An 18,793-nucleotide genomic window follows, 5' to 3' on the forward strand; every position below is an offset into this window, starting at 1 on the left:
TATATATATATATACATGTAAAATCTGTTTTGTATTCTCCGCTCCCAAAACCATGAAATAGCTTTGGGAAGATAGTCATCTTGTGTGACAAACAGCATCATTTCATGAAATGGCATTCTGTGAACTTTGTTTGGGGAGAGGGAAGATGAAGGGGCCCTCCTCCCATGAGGAGGGGCAGGCTCAGACTGGCGGGCTGTTTCAGGCCTCTGACTGCACTGGTGAGAGATGTGAGTTGATCTAGAAACAGGAGGTGTCACGAGATTAGGAGATTTTCACGTGACGCTATTTGCTGAAAAAACAGAAAACTTTCCGTGCAGTTGCTTGACTGTTTGTATGTCTATTTCTTTTTTTTTTTTTTTTTCGGTATGTTTATTTCTGACAGGATTTTGAGGTTGGAGTCATCCTTGAAGGAACAGCCTCAGAGACATAGAGGAGAACCCACACACACTCTCCTGCTCTCTCTGATCAGTAAGTATTTAGGGGCTTCCCTGGTGGTTCAGGGAGTAGGAAATGGCAGCCCACTCCAGTGTTCTTCCCTGGAGAATCCCAGGGACAGAGGAGCCTGGTGGGCTGCCCTCTATGGGGTCGCACAGTCGGACACCACTGAAGCGACTTAGCAGCAGCAGCAGTAGCTGGTGGCTCACTGGTAAAGAACCCACCTGCCAATGCAGGAGACAGAGATTCAATCCCTGATCCAGGAAGATCCGACATGCCACAGGGCTGCTAAGCCCATGCACCACAACTGCTGAAGCCTGCACATCCCAGAACACAGACTCCACAACAAGAGAAGCCACCGCAATGAGAAGCCCACGCACCCCAACTAGAGTAGCCCCCGCTCGGAATCTAGAGAAAATCCTGTGCAGTGATGAAGACCCAGCACAGCCAAGCATAAACAAATAAAAGTATTTAAAAAGTAAGTAATTCGTGTTAACCCTCCCTTAACACTCCAAAGACTGCCCTGAGTCTGTCACCCCCTGAGCAAAAACTCTTCAAGTCTTCCAATCACCAAGACAGAGCACAAATCATTGAGGCTACCATCCAAGCCTGCCACTGTCTCACCCAGCTGGCTGGTCCAGCTTTCTGTCCGATCACCCTCTTCTGCCAAGCCTCCTCCAGCCCAGAGCCCCTGGGCTGTGAACTGTAATCCATCTTCTGGCATATACATCTATCCAGATCTCACCCATCCTCCAAGACTTGGATCAAAATCTTCCCTTTCAGCCAAACCTTTCCCACCACCCCAGCAGGAGGGGATTCATCACCCTCACACACCATCGTATCTTTTGGAACAGTTTTACACACCCTTTTCCACTCTTACAACTCATCTTCCAAGCCAGACTGTGAGCTTTTTGAGTGCAGTAATTTTTATTATAGCTCATTGAATCTCTTGCCTATTAATATGTGCCTTGTGTGAATGAAATATCTGATCAATCAATATACGTGAGATTCGTTGACTTTAGGATGCTAGGCACTATGCTCAGTTGAAGAGGAACAGGAGAGAATGTAAATGCATCCCTCAGCTGGTTTATGGGCTTCCCAGGTGGTGAAGTGAAGTGAAAGTCACTCAGTCGTATCCGACTCTTTGCAACCCCATGGACTATACAGTCTGTGGAATTCTCCAGGCCAGAATACTGGAGCGGGTAGCCTTTCCCTTCTCCAGAGGATCTTCCTGACCCAGGAATCAAACCAGGGTCTCCTGCATTGCAGGCGGATTCTTTACCAACTGAGCTATCTGGGGAGCCCTCCCAGGTGGTGCTAGAGGTAAAGAATCTGTCTGCCAATGCAGGAGATGCAAGAGACTCGGGTTCAAGCCCTGGGCCGAGGGAAGATCCCCTGGAATAGGAAATCACAACCTGATCCAATATTTTTGTCTAGAAAATCCCACGGACAGAGGAACCTGGCGGGCTACAGTCCATGGGGCCAAAGAGAGTCGGACACGATAGAGCACCTGAGCACGCAAGTGGTTTGCAATCCTCCTATACGGACAAGATGTGAAACTGGCAGGGAACAGCAGGGGGCGCACCAGGCAACGCAAACTGCAAACCTGAATACAAGCAATTGTCCTAGAAAAGGTTCTGAAAGCTCAGGAAAGGAAAAGGGCAATTTTTAATTAGTTGTAAGGCTTCCCTGGTAGCTCAAATGGTAAAGCGTCTGCCTGCAATGCAGGAGACCTGGGTTCGATCCCTGGGTCTGGAAGATCCCCTGGAGAAGTAACTGGCAACCACTCCAGTATTCCTGCCTGGACAATCCTATGGATGGAGGAGTCTGGCAGGCTACAGTCAATGGGGCCGCAAAGAGTCGGACACGACTGAGTGACTAACACTTTCATTAGTTGTAAGACGTGGTTGTACTTGAGACGAGCTTGAGAGGTAATTATATGTCATAGTCTTTAGCTCAGACAGTAAAGTAACCCGCCTGTAATGTGGGAGACCTTGGTTCTATCCCTCGGTCAGGAAGATCCCCTGGAGAAGGGAAAGGTTACCCACCCCAGTTTTCTGGTCTGGAGGATTCCATGGACAGAACAGCCTGGCAGGTTACAGTCCCTGGGGTCACAGAGTCAGACATGGACAGAACAGCCTGGCAGGTTACAGTCCCTGGGGTCACAGAGTCAGACATGACTGAGTCTCTTTCACTTTCACTTTCCCTGGTAGCTCAGTGGTTAAGAATCTGCCTGCAGTGCAGGAGACGCAGGTTCATTCCCAGAGTCAGGAATATCCCCTGCAGAAGGTAGTGGCAACCCATTCCAGTACTCTTGCCTGGGAAATCCCATGGAGAGAGGAGCCTGGTGGACTACAGTCCATGGGGTCCCAAAAGAGTTGGACAAGACTAAAACAACAAGTATCTGTGTGATACCTTAGCATTTTCAAAGCCCCTTCCATTATGTTGACTGAATAAATGTTATACCATGTTAGGTATTACTAGACCCATTTTAAAGAATAAGTGGACAAGGTCCTGGAAGCAGGAGAGATTCAGCCAGTCACATGGCAGGGTAGGGGCTAAGCTGGGACTCAGACTCCGATCTTTGGAGTTCAAATTCAATGGGCCCTGCAATGACCCCACTGCTTCAAACTGTTATCATCCATTGCCTTTAAATTTTGGGTGTAAAGGATTTTGGAGTAAGATAATGAAGCAAAATGAAAATGCCATTATTGGGCACACTGGGGTGGGGGGGAGGACGGGGGAAAGGGATAATTAGGGAGTTTGGGATGGACATGTACACACTAAGTAACACACTTAGTTATTTTAAATGGATAACTGAGGACCTACTGTATAAAAATAAATAAAATGTCAGGCACAGAATCAGAATCAGGGACACAGAAAACGGACTGGTGGTTGCCAAGGAGGAGGGGGCTCGGGGAGGGATGGAGTTGGGGGTTGAGGTGAGCAAACGTAAACTTTTAAATGTCGAATGGATAACAGACAAGGTCCTAGTGTATAGCCCAGGGACCTATATTTGATATCCTATGATAAATCATAATGGAAAAGAATGTTTAAAAGAAGAGTGTGTATGTATACATATGTATAACTGAGTCATGTTGCCGTACAGCAGAAATGAACACAACATTGTAAATCAACTGCACTTCAATTAAAGAAATTAATTTTTAAAATTAATTAAAAATATTGGGCAAGGTGCTGTGTGCAGGACAGATTGAAGGGGCGGGGGTGCTGGGAGCTCTGACAAATGGCAATAAAGATGAAATGATGACACTTGATAACTCCCCGAATACAGAGGATAGGAAAAGAGAGAGGAGGGAAACAGTCAGATTACAGAGCTGAGTAGCTGTGATGAGGCTGTGACGTTGGAAGTGTGGGCGGGGTGTGTTAGAGTGGATAGGACAGCGTCCCTGTGGGTATCGAGGTGATGTGAGTGAGAATTCCTGAAGGCAATGAAAACATGGCAATCGGGCTGAGACCGAAGGGCCTCCCCCAGTGAGTAAAGGCAATGAGCTTACCCTAGCACCTTGTACCTAATTTGGGACTTCCTTGGTAGTCCAGTGGCTGAGACTCTGAACTCCCAAAGCAGGGGGCTGGGGTTCAAACCCTGGCTGGGAAATGAGACTAAGAGCTCACATGCCTGCAACTAAGATGCAGCGCAGCCAAATAAATAAGTAAATAACTTGTGCCGAATTTAACAGAGGGATCAGCTCCAGACCTGGAGAAGGAAATGACAACCCCACTCCAGTACTCTTGCCTGGGAAATCCCACGGACAGAGGAGCCTGATGGGCTACAGTCCATGAGGTTGCAGAGAATTGGATGCAACTGAGTCTGAGCAGCAGCTCCAGAGGAGTTTTGTAGCATTTATTTATAGAAAGTGATGGAACATGAGCATATGAGCGCCCCCCCCACCCCGCCACCGCTGCCCCCAGTATTCATATGCTAACCCACCATCCTACAGAACTCAGGGCCGGTGATCTGGAGCCTGTGAAGAGCCTAGAGGCCTTCTTCCTCCTGAGCATGGCATGCCTTATTTTTCCAAGATCTCCGCATTCCAAGTTCCAGGACACACCTCCTCATGGGGATGGGACCCTAAGACACGGCCCTGAGAACCGCACAGGTACCAGGCACCAAGATGCAGCAAAGCAGGACTGTCAGATGCGCTGCCAGCTTGGTGTCCGGGCTCACCAGGGCCTGGGTAACCCAAGGGGAGGATGGAACCCACTGTGCCCAGCGGTCACCCAGTGGCCCACAGTGACCTTTAGTTCCCTTTCTGGGGTTTCATCCCCCTTATCTGACGGGCACAGTATCACTTCCCCCCGTTATTAATACACATGCCCTCCTCCACACACCAAATTTGTCTGTTGAGGTGCTCACCCGCAGGACCTCGGAATGGGACTGTTTGTAGATGGAATCTACGGGAGGTGACTAAGGTTAAATAAAATGATCAGGGTGGGCCCCGATCCCGTATGACGGGTGTCCTTCTAAGAAGGAATGAGGATGCCGAACACAGAGACAAGACCACGTGAAGACACAGGGAGAAGACAGAGGAGAGAGGCCTCTGGAGGATCCTCTTCAGTCCAGCCAGCCAGCCTCCGGAACAGGGAGAAAACGAACGTCAGTTGTTCAGCTGCTCGGTCTGTGGTGCTTTGTCTTAGCCGCTCGAGCCAAACTATATATCCCATAATCCTGACACTTGCCCAGAATGAAGCCCAGCTGCCCCTTCCGACCCACTCAGAGCCTGCCATTGACCTTCAGGATCTTAACATTTCGTTCAAAAAGTAAGAAAACACATCCCATCTCTCCCTTCTCACCCGAACGGCTCTCTCATCTCCAGGCAGATCTGCAGTTAGCACCAGATTATGTACGCCCTCATTCTCTTACTTCTAAGCCACCAGAGTGTGTCCTGTCCCCCAGGCTATCTTCTCGAGGGCGGGACACCTGAGTTCACCTCCCTCTCGCTCTCCAGCCGAAGCACTTGGCCGGATGCTCTGGATTGTAAGACCACAACAATGGGCTATTTTGCCTTGAAACTCGATTTGCCTAACTCTTCATTTATTTTTTTGAACATTTATTTGATTGTGCCAGGTCTTAAGTGCAGGATCTCTGATCTTCTTTATGGCAGGTGGGATCTAGTTCCCCAACCAGGAATCGAACCTGGGCTCCCCTGCATTGGAAGCACAGTGCCTTAGCCACTGAACCACCAGGGAAGTCCCCCTAACTCTTCATTTAAAACAATCACTACCACTCAGCTTTCCCTGCAAAACCCTCAAATCCCACTGCTGGGGAAAAGAGGCTGGAGAGAGAGAGGAGATTCTCTTGATTTTCAAAATCCATTTGTGTTTTGATTGAAGGTGTTTGACAATGTAGAGAGGGTTTGCCCTCTTTGAAAATAGGAAACAGCTTCTCTGCCTGGGACCCTGCTAGCGTGGTTACTAAGGAGACCAATCGGCGGTAGGCGCCGTAATTAATCACTAAATTTCCAGCAGCTAAATCCCTGGCGATGAGAGGCTCTTTCCTTTGAGCGAGACAAGTCCTGGGTAGGTGGAGGGTGGAGGAGTTCATGGTGGGAGCCCAGTCCTGCCTGCCCGCTTCCTCCTGCAGTCCCCTCGACTGAGCTTTGCCAGTGATTGTTTCAAGAGCTTCTAAATCTGGCTCCAGGCTTATCTGTTAGAACTGAATGAAGAATAGAGCTCTTTTCCAGTTATTGCGACGTGGGGAACCATAAGCAGCAAAGTCTCCCCCGACACCCTCTAGGAGGCGGTGCGGGAAGTCCTGCACGGGAAACAGCGCAAGCACCAGAAGTCTTTGGAGACGGTGGAGCTTCCGATCAGCCTTCAGAACTATGACCCTCAGAAGGACAAACACTTCTCGGGCACCATCAGGCTTAAGCCCACTCCCTGCCCCAAGTTCTCCGTGTGTGTCTTGGGGAACCAGCAGCATCGTGATGAGGCCAAGGCTGTGGATATCCCCCACATGGACATTGAGGCACTGAAGAAACTCAACAGGAAGAAGAAACTGGCCAAGAAGCTGGCCAAGAAATATGATGCTTTTTTGGCTTCAGTCTCTGATCAAGCAGATCCCACGAATCCTGGGCCCAGGCCTGAACAAGACTGGCAAGTTCCCTTCCTTGCCGACCCACAATGAGAACATGGTGGCCAAAGTTGAAGTCCACGATCAAGTTCCAGATGAAGAAGGTGCTGTGTCTGGCAGTGGCTGGTGGCCACATGAAGATAACAGATGATGAGCTTGTGTACAACATCCACTTAGCTGTCAACTTCCTGTTGTCATTGCTCAAGAAAAACTGGCCGAACGTTAGGGCCTTATACATTAAGAGCACCATGGGCAAGCCCCAGTGTCTGTACTAAGGCACAACTTAATAAACCATACTCAACCGTCAAAAAGAAAAAAGAAGAATAGATATATGTATATGTATGGAGAAGGAAATGGCAACCCACTCCAGCATTCTTGTCTGGAGAATTCTGTGGACAGAGGAGCCTGGTGGGCTGCCGTCTATGGGGTTGCACAGAGTTGGACATGACTGAAGCGACTTAGCAGCAACAGCATATGTGAATCACTGCTCTACACCAGAAACTAACACAACATTCTTAATCAGCTATACTCCAATATGGGCTTCCCAGCGGGTGCTGTAGTCAAGGATCCACCCACCAATGCAGGAGAGTAGGGTTCAACCCCTGGGGCAAGAAGATCCCTGGAGGAAGAAATGGCAACCGATTGCAGTATTCTTGCCTGGAAAAAAATTCCTATAGACAGAGGAACCTAGTGAGCTACAGTCCATGGGGCCATGAAGAGTTGAACACAACTGAAGCAGTTTAGCACATACTCCAATATGAAATTAAAATTAAAAAAAAAAAAGAACTGAATGGCTCTAAAGCTTGTAGCCACCTGGCTTGGGCCCCTTGATTGCAAGAGGATGGGGAGCTGGTATGGGCAGAGATGACCTTTCTGCTCCAATGATTTGAGCAAGTGGGTGTTGTCATTCAGAAGAGCAGAGGGCAGCTTGATGCTCCAAGACCAAGTCTCACCTCCAAGGGAAGCCCATGGGCCTCAAGGTGCCATGATTCAGCCACCAACTGCGGAGGAGAAACACTTTAGGTGACCCTGAGCACCCAAGTTGCGCCCACAAGGTCTGCATCCCTGCCACTTGACTCCTGTTCTTCCCAGAGGCAAGGTTCTCACACACACACACTCCCACACTCCCCCACATACACAGACACAACTGTGAGCATAAACTCCTCTGGGCTCATTCCTGCCCTCCCCTCTAGGTGGTACAGGAAACGGCTCCCCACAAAATGCAGCTTCATTCAGCCCAAGGGGAACTTTCAGTTCATTCAGTTCAATTCTTCCATTTGGTAAAGAAGCAAAGAAAAATGCAGAGAAGTTAAGTGACTTTTCACTCTTACTTTTTCTTTCTCTCCACTTCAAAGGAAGAAGAGTGTTTGGCCACCCAACACCCAGGGAATAGGAAGATGATCAAAAGTAAGAAGACCATGGAAGATGTTTTTCAACTGCAGGTAACAGAAAACCCAAGAAAGTGGCTGAAACAAAATGTGGTGGTTAAAATTAGCAATGGTTCCAGTGAACGGCCTCTGTATAGCCACCCCTTTGTCCTCTGACCTTGGGGGTCTCCACCCAACCTGGCTCTGGACTGGCCTTATGACAGTCCCAGGTGGCCCAGCAATAAAGAATCCATCTGCCAATGCAGGAGACAAAAAGACGCAAGTTCAATCCCTGGGTCGGGAAGATCCCCTGTAGGAAGACATGGCAACCCACTCTAGTATTCTGCAAAAGTTCATGGACAGAAGAGCCTGGCAGGCTACTGTCCATGGGGTCACAAAGAGTTAGATGCGACTGAGCACACACTCACAGCCAATAAATGCAGCAAAGCAAACGGAGTGCCAGCATCAAGCTTGGGTGAACCCCCAGGAATTCTACATGCTTCTGCTTGGTGCTTGCCTGGCTGGGATATATTTGCTTGAACTTGCACCCCAGACCAAGCCAGACCAGCCTGCTCAGGGGATGAGAGAGACACAGGAAGGATAAGACACTTGGGAGAGAACCAAGGTGCCCCCAGCCAACAACCAGCCAGTCTATAGCCAACTGCAGAGTCATGATGGCACCTGAGACCAAGACTGCCCTGCTTCTCCCAGCCTAAGTAAACAATCTGCAGGATCAAGAACCAAATAAGTGGTTGGTTGTTTAACAAATTCTCTGACTTTGGTGTGGCTTGTTAGGAACAAAGAGCAAACCGAATCCTGACATTTGAAATAAATATCTGAGTTTTTTTCTCTTAAAAAGTTAAAAATTGGAAATCCAGGATTGGTATGGCAGCCCAGAGTCATCCAGGACCCAGAATCCTTCTGTTTTGATGCTCCATCATCTTTAGTTCATGGCTTTCATCCTCAAAGCCATCTCATGATCCAAGATAGCTGCTGAAGCTCCACTCATCACATTTGTGTGCCAGGATAGGGTAGAGAAGAGGCCTCTTCTAGTTGAATTGTTCCTCTTAAAAGAGTTTTCCCTGGAAGCCCCACCCAATGACTGGCAGATTGATTCCCATTGGCTACCCTTGGCCACAAGGAAAGCTGGGAAAGGTAGGCTTTTAGTTGAGCACTTTGCCACCTAGAACAAAACCAGGGGTACTGTGTAGTAAGGAAGAACAGGGATATGGGTATTGGGTAGGCCACTCGCAACATCTGCCACAGCGTGTGTAAGATCAAGCCCCAGGCCCCAACATAGATCAGGATGCAAAACTGATCACATGCCATGCTGATTTCTCAGGGCTCATAGTGGTGGCTTTGCCCTATTGTAACAAAGTGTAAGATTTGGGCAATAGAAACCGAAGTGAAAACTGTGCCTTTGCCAGTCTCCTGGGCCCCTCTATACAGATGAATGGATGCTTTATTCTTAGAACTTGTTGCTCGTAACCTGGGACAGATGTTGCTTGCTTGCTTGTTCTCTTACTTGCTGTTTTTTAAAAAAATTGAAATATGATTCGTCTAACATAAAGTTCACTGTTTTAAGGCACACAGTTCAGTGGAGGTTTTAGTATATTCACTATGTTGTGCAACATTAGCCCTGTCTCATTCCAGAACAGTTCCATCACCCCCAGAAGAAACCCTGTACCCATTAGCAGTCAGAGCAGATGCTTTCTTTAATGCTTCCGCATCCAGTCTCAGGTTGATGCAAGTCTCAGACTCGCTACACGAGAGAGTGCTGAAGATCCTTGCGGCACAAGGCTCGAACCCGGGGGTTCTGGAATACGTGTGGATCTTCTTGGGACGGCCAGGGAGGAAGTCGTGGTGTGATTCACCTGCAGCTGGGAAAGCAGGGATGCACAAGGGCGTGCGGAATCGAAACATTCCCTGCCGAGGCTGCCATTGTCATCCAGGCTGTAAGTCGTGTCCAATTCTTTGCGACCCCATGGGCCACAGCAGACCAGGCGCCCCTGTCCTTCACTGTCTTCCTTCCTGGTGGCAGGTGAAGTACACCATGACCTCCTCCTTGCCTGAGGAGCCCCCATGGGCTGACCAGGAGCTCTTTTCACACAGGGAAGGGAAAGAAGCTGCATGCTGAAGGGCAGGTGCTCGGTGGCGACACCCTTAAGTGTAGCAGCAGGTTTCAAAGCACTCTGTGGTGACAGCTGTTGGCAGAGAGAGTTTCAGATTCAGCTGGTCTGATTCCATGGGAAGAGATGAAGAGTGTGCAGAACGCGCCTTTATTAAAGGTGTGGTAGATTCCGAATACAAACAGAATCGAGTTTTTCTACCCTCACAGCCATCCTGGGAGGTGTTTGAGCTTCCCCCTTCACAGGAGGAGACCTGAGGTTCGCAGAGAGAACTCGCTCTAAGCAGAATCTCAGACGTGTGCTGCTGAGTGTCGTATCTCAGCATCTTCCACCCTGAGCACCTGGGAGGCACCCCTGGCCCCCGCCCATAGCAGGTGTGGCCATTCCCTCCAGTGGCCTAGTTGCGGCCGCCTGCGGGGACGTGACAGCAGGAGGGGACGCATCTGAACTCAGCTCTGGGCTTGTCTTTGTCAGTGGGAGCTCCCCCCACTTCTGCCCACTCCCGCGTCTTCATTCTTCAGGAGAAAAGGTTGCTCAAGGAGACTCCAGGACTGGGGTCTGCCTTGTCACTCTCACTAGGAGGCTGTTTTTTTTTTTTTTTTTTTCCCCTTCCTGACTTGCCAGAGCTCCCATCAGTCCTCCCAGCGCCTCTGGAAGCAGAGCAGAGGCAGCTGTGGGATCCTGGCTGAGCAGCGTCCAGGTAAAGCAGTTGGGGGGGTGGCCTGATGGGGAGCCCGAGATGTCACAGGTCCAAGCACAGAGCCACGGCCGGCGGGGAGCAGCCAGGAAGGACTGGAGGTTCTGCCGCTCGCTTGATTACGGGGGTCAGCCGTGTGCATGTGTCATCGAGGTGGGCAGGGAAGGGGAGGGCTGTGCGTGTGGGGGGAGGATATATATGCCCGTGTGGCTGACACAGCGGAGCCTCACAGCCGGAGGAGCCCGGTTACTGACAGCTTACAGGTAGGCGACTGCGCGCGAAGCCCTCCGCCCCAAGACACGCTGCTGGGAGCCTGGGGAAGTGGAGGGCGGGCGGCAGGGCTGTCTCCCCAGCGCCTCTCCTTTGTCCAGTGTAGATGCTGCTGGCCTCCCTTTAGATTATTCCTTCATTCATCTTTTCCGTGCTCTCATGGAGGTGGGGGGGTGGTGGGTAGCGGTGGAGGGGAGGGCTAAGGCTTTTATTCTGGAGAGAGATGCAGAAGAAGAGCTGAACTTGGAAAGGAGGAAAAGTTTCCATTCCCCAGGTGTGGTCCTTACTTTGTCACTGCTGTCTGCGGCGAAAAGGTGGTTGTAGGAGTGAGGTTAGGGGAGCGGCAGGCACTGGGGGGTGGGGCGGGGGCTTGCCTTGCGAGGCAACCCTCCGGAAGCGCCCCCCACCCCCGACCTACCCCTCCAGGCACACTTTAGGAGTGGTTTCTGTCTGTGACTGACTTCCTTTCACAGTGGGTGCAGGCTGCTTTCCGACATATCACTGAACTCGATTGGGATTTGGCTTTTTCATCCCGAGGGAACCCTGCTCCCCTCAGCACCCAATACAAATCGCTAGCAGTGATGCGGGGAAGAGTCGGAGCCTGCCCTGGGCTTGACCGGTACCCAGCTGATCGCGGGTCGCTGTGTGTGAATTCCGCCGTGTATTTCCGCAGGGTTGACCTTGGTCTCCGGACCCTCTTTCTTTCGGAGGTCTGTTCTCTTTTTTGCATCTTTCTTCCTTCTACCCATCTCTGCCACCTAAAGGTTTCTGCAGGGGTCCTGCGAAAATGACGTTCAGAAGTCATGCAAACTCTGGCTCTCGCTCAGCCTCCTTTTCCTCTTTCTCTCTTTGTGCGTCTCTCTCCCTGCGGGTCTGGCTTTCCTCTCCCACCACTACCCATCTTTATCCTCCCGCATCTCATTCTGAACATGGCCAAGTTCTGAGGGAATTTCAAGTAAGTCAGGATGCTTCGGGAAACGGACTATTTAAAGCAAGCAGCTTTGGACTTGAATACCCTGATCCTGGGTTTCAACATCTGTGTTTCGCTTCCTCGAGCAGCCCATAATTGCCCCAATTATAACCAATAACATTGTTCGGCAGACTAACAAAAGATGAGCTTTGCATGGCATTTGCCAGCAAGCCGAAACCGGAGTTTTCAACATAGAAGGTTGGGGGGGTGGGGGTGGGGGACGGGTGACTGCCTGGCTTCTTCTCAAAACCTCCCAAGGAAATTGCTGCTCTCTGTGGGTGGCTTTTGCAGGCACGCTCCTCTTTCTCATTTATAAAGTGTGGCAGGGAAAAAGGTCTGCACACTTCCACCGATGATGCTGCAATACCTTTCACAAAAAGCATTCGCGTTCCTTTGGACTAGCTGAGTCTTCTGCGGGGGAGGGTCCCTGGAAAGACTGTCCCCCCCAACCATCACTTTGATGGAAGGAACAGCTTCCACGGTTCCATGTGCTGCCTGTTGAGGGCGCTCTGGTGCAGCTGTGGGGTCCTCGAGGGGCGCAGTTCCGTTCTCCCCGGCTTTATCAGCCGAGGCTGAGGGTACAGGGGATTTAGAGGATGCAGATTTAGCATTATCGACAAAGGGAGTAATTGCAGGATCAGGCGCAAAGCGGTGTTTCTGGAGCCCAAGTCAGGAGCTGTCGCAAAGCTACTCCGTATTCAATCAATCAGGTATTTATTATGCTCCACCAAACAGGGGTCGATCCAACAGAGGTGATAATAACAGCCTTTACATTCACACAACGATTTACATCTTGGCGCTTTCACACACATTATCCTCGGCAACAGCAGTGAGAGATGGTGTCATTATCTCCATGGCGCAATCGAAGCTGAGAGGTTAAATAATCTGTTTCAGGATGTGGCCGAGAGGGGACCGAGCCAGCCTTGCTGGCTCCAGTGCACGGCCCTCTACGAACCTGGGGTGCTTACGAACTAAGGGGGTGGGGACGGGGCAACACACAGTGAAAAAATTCGAGGACGATGCAAGGCTGGGTGTAATTAAGTCCTAAATTTCGTAGTCCAGACAGCAAGCACTGTAGGAATTTGGAGGAAGGAGCACTTGCTCAGAGAAGTCCAGGATTTCAAGCAGGTCAGGGAAGGAGATAGAATCTAGATGACCCAAGGGTTTTGGAGAGGGAGGTGGCCGCCAGGACAAAGACACAAAAAGAGGGCAAAGGTCCATGTATTGAAACCTACTGTATGCCAGGCAGTGAGCTAAATTTATCTATATGCCTATTTCATGCTAATGTGCACACACACACACACAGTAGGGATGGGAGATCTGGGGTGAGTTTCCTATACTTTCATCCATACTCAGTGAGACACACACACACCCCCCAAGCCCCAGCTCCCAAGAAGGAAATCTACCTGATAAGAATCTGGCTAGAGAACAGGGGTAACAACAGCTTTCATGGCTTGAATGGCTGGGAGCTCATCAGACAACCTCAATTGTTCTAAACATTTCTATTTAAATGCCTTTAGGTCCTCCTAGTCTCCAACATGCCACTTTCCTTCTAAACACAAACTAGCTGTGAGATTTATGGCATGCCTATCTGGGGGGGCAAGCCGGTTTTCTGGGCATCTTCCTAAATAGCCTATGATCACATTCGGTGTTGATTTTCTACGATCCTGAGATTTTTCAAATACTGGATGACGCCTCAGTGTTGCAGATACACCGCATCGCCAGCTCTGACGGGACTGACTGGGTGAGTGACGTGTGGAGCTGGCCTCCAAGGAGTCTGGGTCTTGGTGAAAATGTCAGTGGATCACCCGCACACACCCAGGGCTCTGCCTAGCCACCCAGGCTCGGAGCCAGCCTCCCCGTAGCTCACTCTCCACCCCTCCACCCAGTCCCCATTCATCCTTTCATTCATTCAGCCGAGAAACGTGCCTGGATTCCTGATGAGAGCCTGCAGTGCTGAGTGCCTGGGAAAACAGACCGGGCAGCCTGTCCTCAGAGCTCTTGGCCAATGTCACTCGATATTAATAAGTCCAGGCTGGTCGTCTCTGAAAGGGGTGTGTGTGCCCAACAGTCCACCGGGCTTTGGGAAACACACTGAATTTTTTTTATGTGGTTATCTTATCTTTCTTAATTTGCACTTTAGTGGGTTTTATAATGTAGATAACAAATAAATTAGCAAGGTGTGCTCAAAAATGGTTTGATTGCTCTTGAGGTATAAAGTTAAAGACATTTGAAAGATTATTGGTCTTGGGACTTCCCTGGTGGTCTAGTAGCTAAGACTCCAGGCTCCCCCTCTCAATGCAGAGGGCCTGGGTTCAACCCCTGGTCAGGGAAACAGATCCTGAATGTATGCCACAACTAACAGTCTGCATGCTGCAAATAAGACCTGGTGCAGCCAAATAAATAAATACTAGGGGAAAAAGGGGGGGTACTACGCTTCCCCAATAGCTCAGTGGTAAAGAATCCACCTCCACCTGCAGTGCAGGAGATGCAGGAGACAGGGGTTTGATTCCTGGGTGGGGAAGAAACCCTGGAGGAGGAAATGGCAAGCCACTCCAGTATTCTTGCCTGGAAAATCCCATGGACAGAGGAAGCTGGTGGGCTGCAGTCCCTGGGGTCACAAAGAGTCACAACTGAGCACACATGCACACTGATCTGTATCCATTGTTCTTTTGCTGATCTGTATTTTCTAATGTTTTTGAAAGGAACACTAAGTGATTTTATTGTAAAAGCGATGAAAAAAAAAATTATTTTTTATATAGGGAACCACAGGCCAGAATGAGGAAGATCCAAGACAAGAGTGATGACACTTTTCCACCTTTGTGACAGCACTGGGAGTAAATGTGCCTCTTAGGAATTCCCTGGTGGCCCAGTGATTAGGACTCGGCATTTTCACTTCTGGGACCTGGGTTCAATCCCTGGTCAGGGGGCAGCCAAAATATTTTAAAATAATGTAAATAAAATTAAATTTAAAAATAAAATAAAAAACTTTAAAAAAAGAAAAGAAGGGCTTCCCTGGTGGCTTAGTGGTAAAGAATCTACCTGCCAATACAGGAGACACAGGTTTGATCCCTTATCAGGGAAGTTCCCACATATCAAAGGGCAACTAAGCCAGTCTGCCACAACTATTGAGCCTGTGCTCTGGAGCCTGGGAACCGAAACTACTGAAGCCTGCAAGCCCTAGAGCCCGTGCTTCGCAACAGGAGAAGCCACTGCAATACGAAACTCACAATCATTTGACAGTAGCCCCTGCTCGCCGCAACTAGAACAAAGCCCTCAAAACAATGAAGGCCCAGCATAGCCAAAAATAGACAAGCTAAATTTAAAAAGAAAAAAGAAAAATGTGTCCATCTCTGCTGAGCCCCAGGTGGGCTGTTGTAACAAATATCTGGCCACTTATAAAATCAAAAATATTAATATTGACCATCTAATCCAACTGCCTCTTTTTGGAGAAGGGAAAACAGAGCCCCAGAGAAAGAAAGGGACTTGCTCAAGATCCCATAAGAGGAGCCTGGTGGGCTACAGTCCACGGGGTCACAAAGAATCAGACATGACTAAGCACTCAGGGCTGAAGATCCCAAAGGTGAGGCGGAGCTGGAGCTGGAAGCCCGGCCTCTTCCTCGCAAGGCACAGGGCTCTTGTTCATTCATTGCCCACCAGCTCCCAGCATACCCGGTCTGTGTGGGGTGGGGACATGCTTGGCCCTCCACCTTCTCTACACCCACCCACCCCCTTTCCAGGTGGCAATTTAGAAGCAGAGGAGGAACCTTTATGGATGAGAGTCTATTAGAGGAAGAAAAGAAATAAAAGGGATTCAGTCATAACTGGTGAATAAGCAAAAGCTCGGTGTAGGAGTCAGGGTTGCAGTGGGTTAAAGAAATGAGGAAGACAAACCCTCATGCTGGTGGGCAATGAAAAACCCCTTCAGGAACTGGGGACAGGCAGCAATAAAGAGAGTGTCAGTAGCAATGACATATTTACACTACCATGTGTAAAATAGATAATGAGTAGGAAGCTGCTGTTGAACCTGGGGAGCCCAGCCTGGTGCTCCGTGATGACAGAGAGGGGTGGGACAGGGTGGGGGAGAACAGAAGAGAAGCTCAAGAGGGAGAGGAGATATAAATAACAACAACTGGTTAGAGTGTGCTGCAGAAACCAATGTAAATTTAAAGCAATTATCTTCCAATTAGAAAAAAAAAAAAGGTGTATCATGAGAGAGGGATACCCAGAGTTCAGGACAAAAGGAGCTCCCTGCAATGAATTCACCCGCAGGAACAGACAGAAAACCACTGAAATCCTCTCTGTTTCTTTTCTTATTTTGTTCACACAACTTGTGTGGCATGTGACATCTTCATTGCCCAACCAGAGATCAAACCCATGCCCCCTGCAATGGTATCACAGTGTCCTAACCACTGGACCATCAGGGAAGTCCCCTTGCCAAGATCATTGAAAAGTCTGATGAGAGCATGAGCTTGGAAATCAGATGGGTTGGAGTCTCAGTTCTGCCACTTCGAGTTATTTCGCCTCTTCAAACCTCAGTCTTCTCAACTGTAAAATGGGAGCAATAACATTTACCCCATAGGATGGATGCTTACAAAGCCATCAACACAGTCCCTGGCACAGAGGAGTGTGCTAAATATAATAATAATATGATTACTGTTAAATACAAACAGAGACCATTCCAATAAGATGCCACCAGAATTTGTCAACCTTTCCAAAGCAGGACCAGTGTGTGGAGTTTATGGTTTCCCAGAACATGTTTTAGAGTCAAAACACTTAAGTCCTGGCTTTTTTATAAGCTGGATTATCTTAAGTAAATTGTTAACCTCTATAAACATATGTTCCTCTCAAAGAGGGGATAATATTAACCCTAGATTATAGGATTGTATTGGGCTTCCCTGGTGGCTTAGATGGTAAAGAATACACCTGCAATGCAGGAGACCCAGGTTCAATCCCTAGATCAGGAAGATCCCCTGGAAAAGGGCATGGCAACCCACTCCAGTATTCTTACCTGGGAAATCTCATGGACAGAGAAGTCTGGTGGGCTGTAGTCCATAGGGTGGCAAAGAGTCAGACACAACTGAGCAACTAATGCTTTCCAGGACTGTGTAAGAATATAAAACTTCTGTTACAGCAAGAACAACATTCATACATGTGGCTGATGAGAAGGATGGGGGAGACATGCCTCTAGCAGAAAACCTAGTCCCTCTTTGCCTTCGCCACTAAAAGCACTAAAATTACAGGCTTTCTCATAGGTCATAAGACAAAACTCAATTAGCTTTTAGCTTCCGCTAAAGCTTCATACGTAATCCTCCAAACAGATAAGCAACTAATTATATTGCCCTTGGAAGCATGATTACAAACAAATAGATTAAATAGATTAAAGCTAAACACAGTGGTGTTTTATCTTTATAAAGAGTGCTGTGGCTAAAATAAAAGGTAATTAAACATTTCTTTACTCCATACAAGATGTTCAGATGCATAGCATCCCCACAAGGAAGTGTTAGCTGAGTTTGGTTTACAAAGTGAATACAAACCCTGTAAAATTTAGACACACTGAGGGAAATTTTATTTACTGATAGTCTCTACTGCACAATCAAAAACGATAATCACAACAAATCTGTTGTTCCCCCCATTTTGCAGGTGAGAAGACTGAGGCTCTCTAAGGTTAAACGTGCCCTAAGTCACACACTTGCAAAGATCAAATATAAATGTAACTCAGAAATTAATCAATTACTCGTCTACATTTCTCTTGGCATTAACTGACACACAGCTACAAAGAAAGCACACAGATGTTGTTAAGACTTCTCAAAAAGTCTTAAAAAAAAAAAAAAAGTCTTAACCTAGAACACAGTTGTACAAGGGTTATGAGGATTACAAAAAGCAACAAAGTGTTGTCCCCTTTATGCGAATATATACTAATTACTCAGTCGTGTCTGACTTTTTTCGATTCCATGGACTGTAGCCCACCAGGCTTCTCTGTCCATGGAATTCTCCAGGCAAGGATACTGGAGTGGGTAGCCATTCTCTTCTCCAGGGGATCTTCCCAACCCAAGGATCAAACCTGGGTCTCCAGCATTGCAGGCAGATTTTTTACCATCTGACCCACCAGGGAAGCAAGCCCCTTTATGAGAATAATTACATATATTTTGAGCTTTTATTTATTTTAATCTCATTTAAATACCAGAAACCACCTGTAAGTTTGAACTGTGTGTTAATTCCAATTTTTAGAATTCTTTGAATTGAAGAGCAGAATGCATAGCACTGAGTAAAGATTTTTCATTAATTAGTGGAGTCACTTGTTAAAAGTGAGGGGTAGCAATCTCTGGCTTCTGGCTTCTTTTACTGCTAAATGCCCACTGACATTCATCAATCTTTCTGTTTCAGTATGGGTGGAACTTTGTTTTGCCATGCTATACAGCCTATGGGACCTTACTTCCCTGACCAGGGCTCGAACCTGTGTCCCCTGCCTTGGGAGCGTGGAGCCTTTAACCAGGGAAGTCCTGGATGGAACATTGTTACAAAACAGAAATAACTTTAGCCTTCAGCATCAGCTACTCTTTAACTAATGCTAACTCATAAACAAGGATCATAACCAATCATGCCTCCCCAGCAGTCAATTGCTACCAAGTGTTTTTCATTAAACTTAAGTGAAACACTGCCCAGGATGCAATTTTAAGGTAATATTACTAATCACATGCCTTGGTTAGCCTGGGGGAGTAGAATAAGAGAACTGGCTGAATTTAAAAAAATGATTTTCTTATTTCTGAAAAAAAAAAATAAAATTTAAAATAAATAATAGCTAGGGATGAGACAGGGAGGGTTAAGTAGGGA

General features: G+C 48.2%; 1 protein-coding gene and 1 pseudogene across 4 annotated transcripts in view; both read left to right on the top strand.

Annotated features, from left to right (window-relative positions):
• Positions 1-4,825: 4,825 nt before the first annotated feature.
• On the top strand, positions 4,826-6,801 carry LOC122452767 (annotated as a pseudogene).
• Positions 6,802-10,642: 3,841 nt separating this feature from the next.
• Positions 10,643-18,793, top strand: part of PNOC (prepronociceptin) — a 29,744-nt gene continuing 21,593 nt past the window's right edge. For 2 of the 4 annotated variants that reach the window (XM_043486928.1, XM_043486930.1), the window contains exon 1: positions 10,896-10,982. The gene's annotated coding sequence lies outside the window, so the exon portion shown is untranslated. Of the gene's footprint in view, positions 10,723-10,803; positions 10,983-18,793 lie in introns of those variants that run through there. The other 2 variants (XM_043486929.1, XM_043486931.1) reach the window with 2 other exon arrangements.

The sequence above is a fragment of the Cervus canadensis genome, chromosome 14 (assembly GCF_019320065.1).
Source record: "Cervus canadensis isolate Bull #8, Minnesota chromosome 14, ASM1932006v1, whole genome shotgun sequence".
Classification (NCBI taxonomy): Eukaryota; Metazoa; Chordata; class Mammalia; order Artiodactyla; family Cervidae; genus Cervus; species Cervus canadensis.